We start from the raw sequence: 9,506 nt of genomic DNA, 5'->3' as shown, positions 1-9,506 counted from the left end.
TCCAGCTGCTGTTGGTGCTGCGCTTCCCCGCCCCCCTTTTGTTCCTGTAGCCTATGGCCCAGACCACCTTGGATATTTCTGCTCAAGGTAACCACATCCCTCTTTTTAAAATCCTCCAAAAAAGAGAAGACGCTTTACCCGACTCTTTGGGTCCTTATCTCACTGCGAACTTTCTGACCAAGTATACAACTACCCAGAGGGCCTAGGAGAAGTGCTGTTCGATTTCAACACTGAGCCACCTTGGGAACCTAGCTGATGATAGGGTGGTTCCATCTCCTAACTTGTCTATTTTGCTGCATATTCTAAGGACCCAGACATAAGGCTTGGTTGCCCCTCTCTTGTTTTTCTTCATTTATGACTTTAGGCTTTGTGAAATAGGCTGAGATGAAAGGAGTTATCGACGATGCAAACTACTTCTTTGACCTGTTGGATGAAGGAACAAACCTTGGAAATGTTATTGATAACTATGTTAATAAACATACCCTGACAGGAAAGAATGCATTATTTATGGGAGATCTTGGAAAGATTGTGAAGAAACACAGTCAGTGGCAGAATGTAGTGGCTCAGATAAAGCCATTCTACACGGTAAAGTGCAACTCCACTCCAGCGGTACTTGAGATTTTGGCTGCTCTTGGAACTGGATTTGCTTGTTCCAGTAAAAGTGAAATGACTTTAGTGCAAGAATTGGGTGTTTCTCCAGAAAACATAATTTATATTAAGTCCATGCAAGCAAGTTTCTCAGATAAAGTATGCAGCAAAAGTTGGTGTGAGTATCATGACATGTGACAATGAGATTGAATTGAAGAAAATTGCATGTAATCATCCAAATGCCAAGGTCTTACCACATATTGCAACAGAAGATAATATTGGAAGTGAAGAGGGTAATATGAAGCTTGGCACTACATTGAAAAACTGTAGACATCTCATGGAATATGCAAAGGAACTTGATGTCAAAATAATTGGGTTAAATTTCACATTTCGAGTGCTTGCAAAAAATCTCAAGTATATGTCCATGCCCTGTCTAATGCTCGATGTGTGTTTGACATGGCTGGAGAATTTGGTTTCAAAATGAACATATTAGACATTGGTTGAGGCTTCACAGGAACAGAATTTCAATTGGAAGAGATCAATTATGTTATCAGCCCTTTGTTGGATGTCTACTTTCCTGAAGGATCTGGCATTAAGATAATTTCAGAACCTGGAAGCGACTATGTGTCATCTGCATTTAAACTGCTCCATCTCTCCACGTCATCGTTGTTGCAGACCGTGCAGACCAGATCAGAAGTTCGAGGCCCTGTGGGCCGAAGTGTTGCAGACCATACAGGCCACAGGCTCTGAGGAACAGACTCTAGCCACCTGGCAGTCATGGCAAATTGTTTTTCATCTTAGTATCCAGTTATGTTTGTTATTATTCCATACATGAGCCCTGATATCCACAGATAAATGTAATATTTTCCTAAAAGCCGAGACTGTAAAGGTTTCAAAGATTAAGCTTTTCTCCAAAGGCTTGACTAAAAATAGCTTTGCTACTTCCCGGTTCTTTGTTCTATAGACAAAACGACATCCTCCCTAAACCTCTCCCAGTTGCAGCCCATTCACGTGGGCGTCTTGCGTCTTCCTGCAAACCTGGCTCAGGAAGCCAACACAGCGGGATTCCTCCCAAGCCTTTTGACCTTCCCTCTCACCTTCCCCCAACTGAGCTCAGGTGCTATAGATATGTTAATTGAGCTTGAGAAACCAATTTGCGGTCGTGAGATTCGAACCAGCGAAGTACGATGTAAAGTTGCCTGAATGTCGGGAGAATTATGTATGCTAGCAGTATCTTGTCTTAGTCCCTCCCAGCTTGGTGTGAAGCTCCTCCCCTAAATAAAACGGAGGCGCAGGCTGGCCCAGCCGTGCATTGCAGGCATGCGGTAAGAGCGTAAGAGCGTGCTATATGGCTGACTAGGCATGCGTTACTGACCAGCTAGTAAGGGGTGCATACGGCCCCCTTAGTTAAGATGTTTACTATGCAGGATCTTACCGCCCTCCTGGCTAATATGTTCACCGCGCCCGATCTGCCAGATACCAGTAATGCATCCACTCTGGTTTCGGGGTGTCTCTTTGTCTCTTTTGTTGTGTCTCTTTGTCTTCTCTTGTGCTATCCCTATCGCCACCAGGTGTCCCCACCTCGTGAACCAAACACTCGTGTCGAGGTCGGTCCCCAACACATCATCTCTGCCTCCATCTCAGACATCACTGCTTCTCTGGGTAGGGTCCCACTCTCCACAAGATCTTCTCCCTTGATGGTTGCAACGACCTCCGTTCCTAGACTGAAAAGTTAATCACTCCCCTCCTTGCTACAGAATGTTTGTCTACCTTTATATTTCCAACCCTCACAAGCAGTCTTGATAACAATTATTCACTGTTGTATCACAAGAGACCCATTCGCATTTCATTTCATCAGCCCGCCTAGACAGATTGAATACTACTCAGTGGAGAGTCTACCTTCCTCCATGCCCTCTGAATCTAGATTTCCTCTAGAAAGCTTGTAAGCCAGTCACTTCTTGCCTTTGTAGCCCACCCATTTTGGGTTGCCAATGTCCAAGTTGCCCATCCCTGTCTACTCTGTATATGGAGGGGGTGGGAATGATCCTTGCTGTAAGGATTTGTTCCCTCTTTTGAGCTACTGCATCCATAGGGGTAGGTCAAGTTCATCAAATTGTATCAGATTACTCTTTTTTCTTCTTCTGGTTGAACTCTGATCACCCAGTCATTGAAGTCAGGTCAGGTATTATCTGCAAGTGTGGGTGTTCTTGTGCATATGCCCTCTCTTCTTATCAGCTGGATGCTTCACTCTCCACTCTAATCCTCTGTGGCTATGTCACTGACTCTGGGCCCAAGAGTCCTCAGGTCTTGCCACACTGCTGGCCAACCAGGTCTCCACCCAGGTTCACAGGAGTCTATTGAACATTGTAGACCTTAGCTCACTGCTTCAATGCTGTTTTTCCGTCACTTCCCCTTATCCATGATGAGTGTGGTCACCAATCATAGCGTGTATTCCCATTGAGTCTTAGTCTTGGAATGGGATTTGCACTGAGGGGACCCAACCACTTGCCTTGATGTCTCCTGGGCAAGCAACTTGCTTGTTCTTGTAGTAACAGTCAGTCTGCCTCTATTGTTTTGTATTTTTCATGTAAGTATTTCTTTCAAGAAGTATCTTCTGTTCTTCAAGCCGCTCCAGGCTGGTCTGCTCATGCTTTCAAGTGGAAATTTCCCATCTCTGAAGATGTGGATGTGGCTCAGGCTTCCACCTATAGTCCTATGTAATGCAGAGGCTCCGCAGGAAGCCTCCTTCACTGGGCATGTTGTAGCCCCATTTTAGGTATTCCAATCAGTTATAGGCAGAAGACAGGCTTACAAGTTTTCTATGGTGATGTTTCTGGCTATTCCTTTCTCTCTCCGTCCAGTGTCTATTTTATAATTTCATGCAAGGAAAACCATGATTCAAAAGACAGCCAAGCATCTTAACATCATTTCCCCCTTTTCCCCATTCCAACCATGTCTCAATCTCTGTATCCCAGAGCCCTGTTGTTCCAAGGTTGTGCATGCATCATTCTTTACCTCTGTCCCACTTAGCCCATGCAAACCTGTCTAATTTTTCTCCCATCTGCTTTGTTCTTCCATTCCCCCTCCCTTCTTGTATATTGCCCCCCTCCCCAGCACCATACTATCCTGTGTCTATTCCCTGCCCTATGCCCCACCTTCCCTTCCCTCCCCTCACCCCACCCCCACATCCCAGCAACAAGCAAAGAATCCACCCTCCTTTAGTATGGGTTCTTTTTCTTAGTCTTTTACAGTAGTGGTCCTATGCAGTATTTCTCCTTTTGTGACTGACTAATTTCACTCAACATAATGTCCTCGAGGTTCATCCATGTTAAGTGATGGCTTGCAGCTTCCTTGTTATTTTTCAAGGTAGCATAGTATTCCATTGTGTGTATGTATCACAGTTTGTTTATCCATTCTTCAGTTTATGGGCACTTTGGCTGCCTCCATCTTTTTGCTACTGTAAATAGTGCTGCTATGAACATTGGTGTGCGTATATCTTCACAAGCCAAAACACAAGAAGATGTATGCACACCAATGTTCATAGCAGCACTATTTACAACAATTGATGCTTTTGAGTTATGGTGTTGGAGGAGAATATTGAACGTGCCATAGGCTGCTAAAAGAACAAACAGATCTGTGTTGGAAGAAGTGCAACCAGAGTGCTCTTTGGAAGCCAGGAGGGCCAAACTTCATCTCTCATACTTCAGATATATTGTCAGGAGTGACCAGTCTCTGGAGAAGGATATCATGTTTGGTAAGGTGGAGGGTCAGAGAAAAAGAGGAAGACCCCCCAGCATGATGGATTGGCAAAGTGGCAGCATTAATGGGCTGAAGTGTGGCAACAATTGTGAGGTTGGCCCAGGATCTGGCAGTTTAGTTCTGTTGTGCATAAGGTCGTTATGAGTTGGTACCGACTCAATGGCACCTAACAACAACAACAACCCAATCACTTGGTGGAAATGAAGACTTTGGATAGAAAAGCAATATTCAGTGAATTCAAGGTACCCCACTCTTAGTATTCCTGACTCTCCTTCTGTTGACCAATTGTAGTGCCTTGGGTGGCCACATGCAAGCTTTTTTAACAGTTTTTATTGTGAATTACATGCAAGCTTTTAATATGCCAGGCACTGCACAGCAAACTAGGAGGTAGAACAGAAGCACTAAACATATTATGAGGCCAATTAAGTAGGAAGTCCCATGTAACTATGACAACAAACCTCCAAACCAAGGAACCAGATTCCATGAAATATTTGGTAGTACCTAAGCAGTCTCAGCGGGAGTCCTGGTGTGGCGCTGTAGGTTAATGCGCCAGACTGAAAAGCCATTTGAACTGCAAGCTTGGCAGATCAAGCTCACCAGCTGCTCCTCGGAAATCCTATACAGGGTCGCTATGGATCGGAACTGACTCGATGGCACTTCACAATAACAACAAGAAGCAGTCTCAGCAGTTATTCTTTGTTAATGTTCTTCTTCTTGTTGTAGATATAACTATTTTGGCAACTCAACATTTTATAGGTTTACAATTTACTAACAGCAATTACAATGATTGGCTGTGCAACCCTACCCTAAATCAATGCAAGTTTTTATATCGCTGCCCTCCCCACCCCAATAATATTTGTCTTTATGTAATTGACTTATATCACTCAATATAATGTGTTCATGTATCAAGACTTCATTTCACTTACTGGCTGGGTACAATTTTGTTGACTATGCGTACCATATGTTGTTTATCCATTCATCTGTGGATGGACATTTGATTTTTTCCACTTTTGTGCTATTGTGAATAGGAGTCACTGGACCAAAGTAATTTTGAAACCCAATTGAACAGATTCCTAGATTTTAAGACCTATGTGTAAATCCTCTGTGACCTGAGGCTCTATCCTCTGGGGCCAAGACTCTGCCCACATTATCATTTCCCCTTTTTCTTTAAAGGAATCACATTTTTGCTGCTGAGTAGTTTGATCAGTCTGTTTCCTGCCCAGAGAAGTTGGGGAGTTCAACAGCCTTTCTTCATTTTGTTCTCTCTCTGTCCCTTTCAGTCCAAGCTAGTGGTGTTTATGTTGGTTTAACACTCAAGAGTCGTGTAGATCTCCTATATATATCATGGGTATTCACTCCATTTGATAAGTGAATCTTCCATAGATCTTCCCTGGATGACCCCATCTCTATTCCAGGCTTCTTCTGAAAAGATTGAGGGGATCCAGGTTCACACACTTTAATCTCTTCAAAGAATCCTTTGTGTGAATAAATACCCTGTTCTTTTTCCATAACCTTCTAAAACACTAAAAGGGTTACTGTTCACTTTATACCCACTGTCATGGAGTCAATTATGACTATAGGGAAAAATTGAACTACTCTGTAGAGTAGATGAGACTATAAATCTTCATGGGAGCAAATGGTCTCATTTTTCTCCCAGAGAGTAGCTGGTGGGTTTGAACTGCTGGCAGGTTAGCAGCCCAACACTTAACTCACTATGTCACTATGTCACCTATTGTTTGGCTGAAAACTGAACCACAATGGTTCCAGGTCTAAAGGGTGCAGCATCTACATTTTGATAATACCAATCTCCACCACTGCAGGTGGATTCTTCCTGCGGTGGCTGCCTCTGTGAAAACCTGAATTATCCCCATCTTCAGATTTGGCAACCTGGTTGCCAGTGGCTGTGGAGCTGATTCCAACTCATGAAGACCCACATCTGTCAGGGTGGAACTGTTCCACAGGGTGCTAAATGGCTATAAGCTAATAGAAGGATTCCTGGGGTAGGGCTTTAGGATAAGCACTAGACTGCTAATCACAAGGAAACCCTATACAGGGTCGTAAGAGTCAGAACCAAGCCAACAGTACTTAAAACAACAGCAATCTAACAGTAAATGGTGGGGCCTTTCTGACAGAATCCGCCAACCACATGCATAATAATGGCTGCTTGCTGCACTTTCACTCTCCCTACCTGAACTTCCTCTCTCCCTACCGGAAAGTCATTCCTAGTCAACCTCTCACCTACCTCCACTAATCTCAACCCCTCCCTCCTCTTGGACCAGTTTAAAAGTCTTCCAACACCCCCCCCCACACCTCTTTATCTTTCCTTCTGATCTCCAATAAAGCATTCACATGGGTGTTTGTGTTCCAGCTCATTCCATCTCACATTTATGGTGCCGAAGAAACCCGGGAGGGACTTTGCCGGGACCCAAGACGATCCCCAGCTCTCGGGTTGATCCGCTTCCCAGCTGTCCTTCCTGAACCTGCTGACCAAATACCCACCCAGGGGCCCTCATCCATTGTCGTTGCTGACTTTTACAGCCACACACTGGTCAACAATCTCAGGGTGAGTGTTTGGGCATGCCTCCCTCTCTCAGGTCCTCTGTGCTGTCAAATTAAAGTCTTAACACTAGGCCAGATAGACTCTTCTCAGCGCCTGGCCCAGGATTGCTGCTCCAGGGATGCCCCCTCAGCTCAATTCCTTTCTCTTCTGTCAGGGGTCTGGCAAGAGAGACGAGGACGCTCCTCTCTTTGCGCTTCTCCTCAGAGGCTGATTCTGACCCTAACTCTCTGGCCGCAATTATCATGGGAACATCACCATCTAAACCGCCTCACTCCATACCCTTGGACTGTGCAATCTTAAGGCGCTAGGGCTACAACCTGATATCAAGCTTCCACGCTTACTCTTTTTCTGTAATCAAGACAATGGTTCCAAATGGCTGGAGAATGGCACCTTCAATTTCAACATCCTTCACAAGCTTGATAACTTCTGTCAGCACAATGGCAAGTGGCCTGAGGTCCCCTGCGTACAAGCTTTCTTTTCTCTCTGTTCTCATCCTTCTCTCTATCTGACTTGCTCCCCTTCTCAAATGCTTCTAGACCATGAGAAACCACTCCCCACCCAAGATTCAAGCTCCCTCCCAGAGGCTTCCTCTTTTGACCCATCAGACTATGCCCATCCCCCACTTGCACTCACCTCTCCATACAACCCTTCCTCCCCCTCCACAGCATCCGCCTCCTCTTCCCACTCTCCTTCTCCACCATCTGGCCTCACCTACTCTGCAGCACACACCTTCCCTCTCCCCTACATACTCCGTCCTGAGACCACACTCAGCGATCCCAATACCTGCCACTGCCCACACCCCTGATGCTATTACACAAGGTAGCTGGGGCAGAAGGCATTGTCTGTGTCCATCTTCCCTTTTCCCTATCTGACCTCTCGCAAATCAAAAAGAGGCTAGGAAATTTCTCCTCAGATCCAGACACCTACATCAAAAGAATTCAAATACCTCACTCAATCATATTACCTCACCTGACATTACCTCTACATCACTCTCACTTCCACACTCTCTCCTGATGAAAGGGAAAGGGTCTGGATGGTGGCTCAGGCTTTTGCTGATGAGGTGCATGCTATGAGCAACGAAAAGCCAGTGGGAGCTCAGGCATTCCCACCCCACCCCCAAAAGATCCCTCTTGGGAGGATTATCAAGCAGGCCACGCCAACCATGGACTTAGAGATCATATGGTTCTTTGCCTTGAAGAAGGCTTAAAGAAAACTGCTCATAAAGCAGTCAACTACAACAAGATTAGAAATATCACCCAAAATTCAGATGAAAATCTGGCCCAATTTCTATCATGTCTATCGGTGGCCCTACAAAAATACACTAAACTAGATCCAACATCCCCAGTAGTCATAACAGTTATTAACACTCATTTCATCTCAGTTGGCCCTGGACACAGACAAGGTGAAATACCTGTTACTGGCCAATGCTCTACAGGGTCCCAGACCAAAGAAGGGGTATAATACCCTCTGGGGCACTGCCCGGGCACTGCTTCAAGTGTAACCAAGAGGGTCATTGGGCAAAAAACTGCCCTAGCTTTCGTCCTCCCCCTGAACCATGCCCTGCCTGCAAACAGGAGGGACATTGGAAGATTGACTGCTCCTTTCTCCAGAGAGGGAAGGGATCAATGGCCTCCCAGTCCCACCAAACAAAGGGGTTTGCTCTACCAGAGCTTCTAGGACTGGCCACAGAGGACTGAAGGTGCCCGGGATCACTGGCCCCCACAGAAATAACTCATAGCGAACCCAGGGTAACGGTCCATGTTTCAGGTAAGCCAGTCTCTTTTCTTTTAGACATCGGGGCTACTGCCCCTACATTAAGGAACTCTGGTAGCGTAGTGGTTGTGAATCGGGCTGCGAACCTCAAGGTCAGCAGTTCGAAACTACCAGCTGCTCCACGGGAGAAAGATGAAGCGTTCTGCTCCCGTAAAGATTAACAGCCTCGGAAACCCTGTGCAGGGTCGCTATGAGTCAGAACCGACTCCACGGCACATAACAACAACAACAACCCTTACATTAACAGTTGGGAGTTGACAGAGTCCCTACTAGGCCCGACATCACAGAACCCCTAGAATGCTCACTTCATGACACCCCATTCTCACAAAACTTTCTAGTCCTACCCAAGTGCCCTACACCAATCCTAGGATGAGACATTCTAGCCAAGTTCAAATCCGCCCTCATATTATACCCTATTAAAACTGCCACGCTTACCTCACGGCTGGCTTGTTCTTGCTGTGTGCTGCATCAGATTCTAAGCACTGGCTTTATAAAGAGCTCTCTAACCTCAATCTCTCACCCAGTACCCTCCTTCAATATGTGGATGACCTACTTCTATTAGGTCTCCACACCACCTCCAACATCTACTCACCCACAAAGCAGTCCCAAACCTCTCCCCTTCATGCCTTCAATTATTCCATATGATTTTCATTGAAAATCCCAACTTTAAATTAGAATCTTGTCCCCCCTCTCAACCCTGCCTTCCTCTTCCCTATAACTATGAGGGAGCTCTCTCACTCATGTACAGAAGCGCTAGATCATCTCCCTCCTCTACCCCACATCTCCTCCACCCCGCTGCCCCGCCTGGATCATATATGGTTCATCA

At 45.6% G+C, this 9,506-nt stretch overlaps 1 pseudogene; it reads left to right on the top strand.

Annotated features, from left to right (window-relative positions):
• The first annotated feature begins 384 nt into the window (after positions 1–384).
• LOC102830444 lies at positions 385–7,118 on the top strand (annotated as a pseudogene).
• Positions 7,119–9,506: the final 2,388 nt, after the last annotated feature.

The sequence above is a fragment of the Chrysochloris asiatica genome, unplaced genomic scaffold (genome assembly GCF_000296735.1).
Source record: "Chrysochloris asiatica unplaced genomic scaffold, ChrAsi1.0 scaffold00306, whole genome shotgun sequence".
In the NCBI taxonomy this organism is placed as follows: domain Eukaryota; kingdom Metazoa; phylum Chordata; class Mammalia; order Afrosoricida; family Chrysochloridae; genus Chrysochloris; species Chrysochloris asiatica.
The sequence above is the reverse complement of the archived record's forward strand: the minus strand, read 5'-3'. Positions and strand labels throughout refer to the sequence as shown.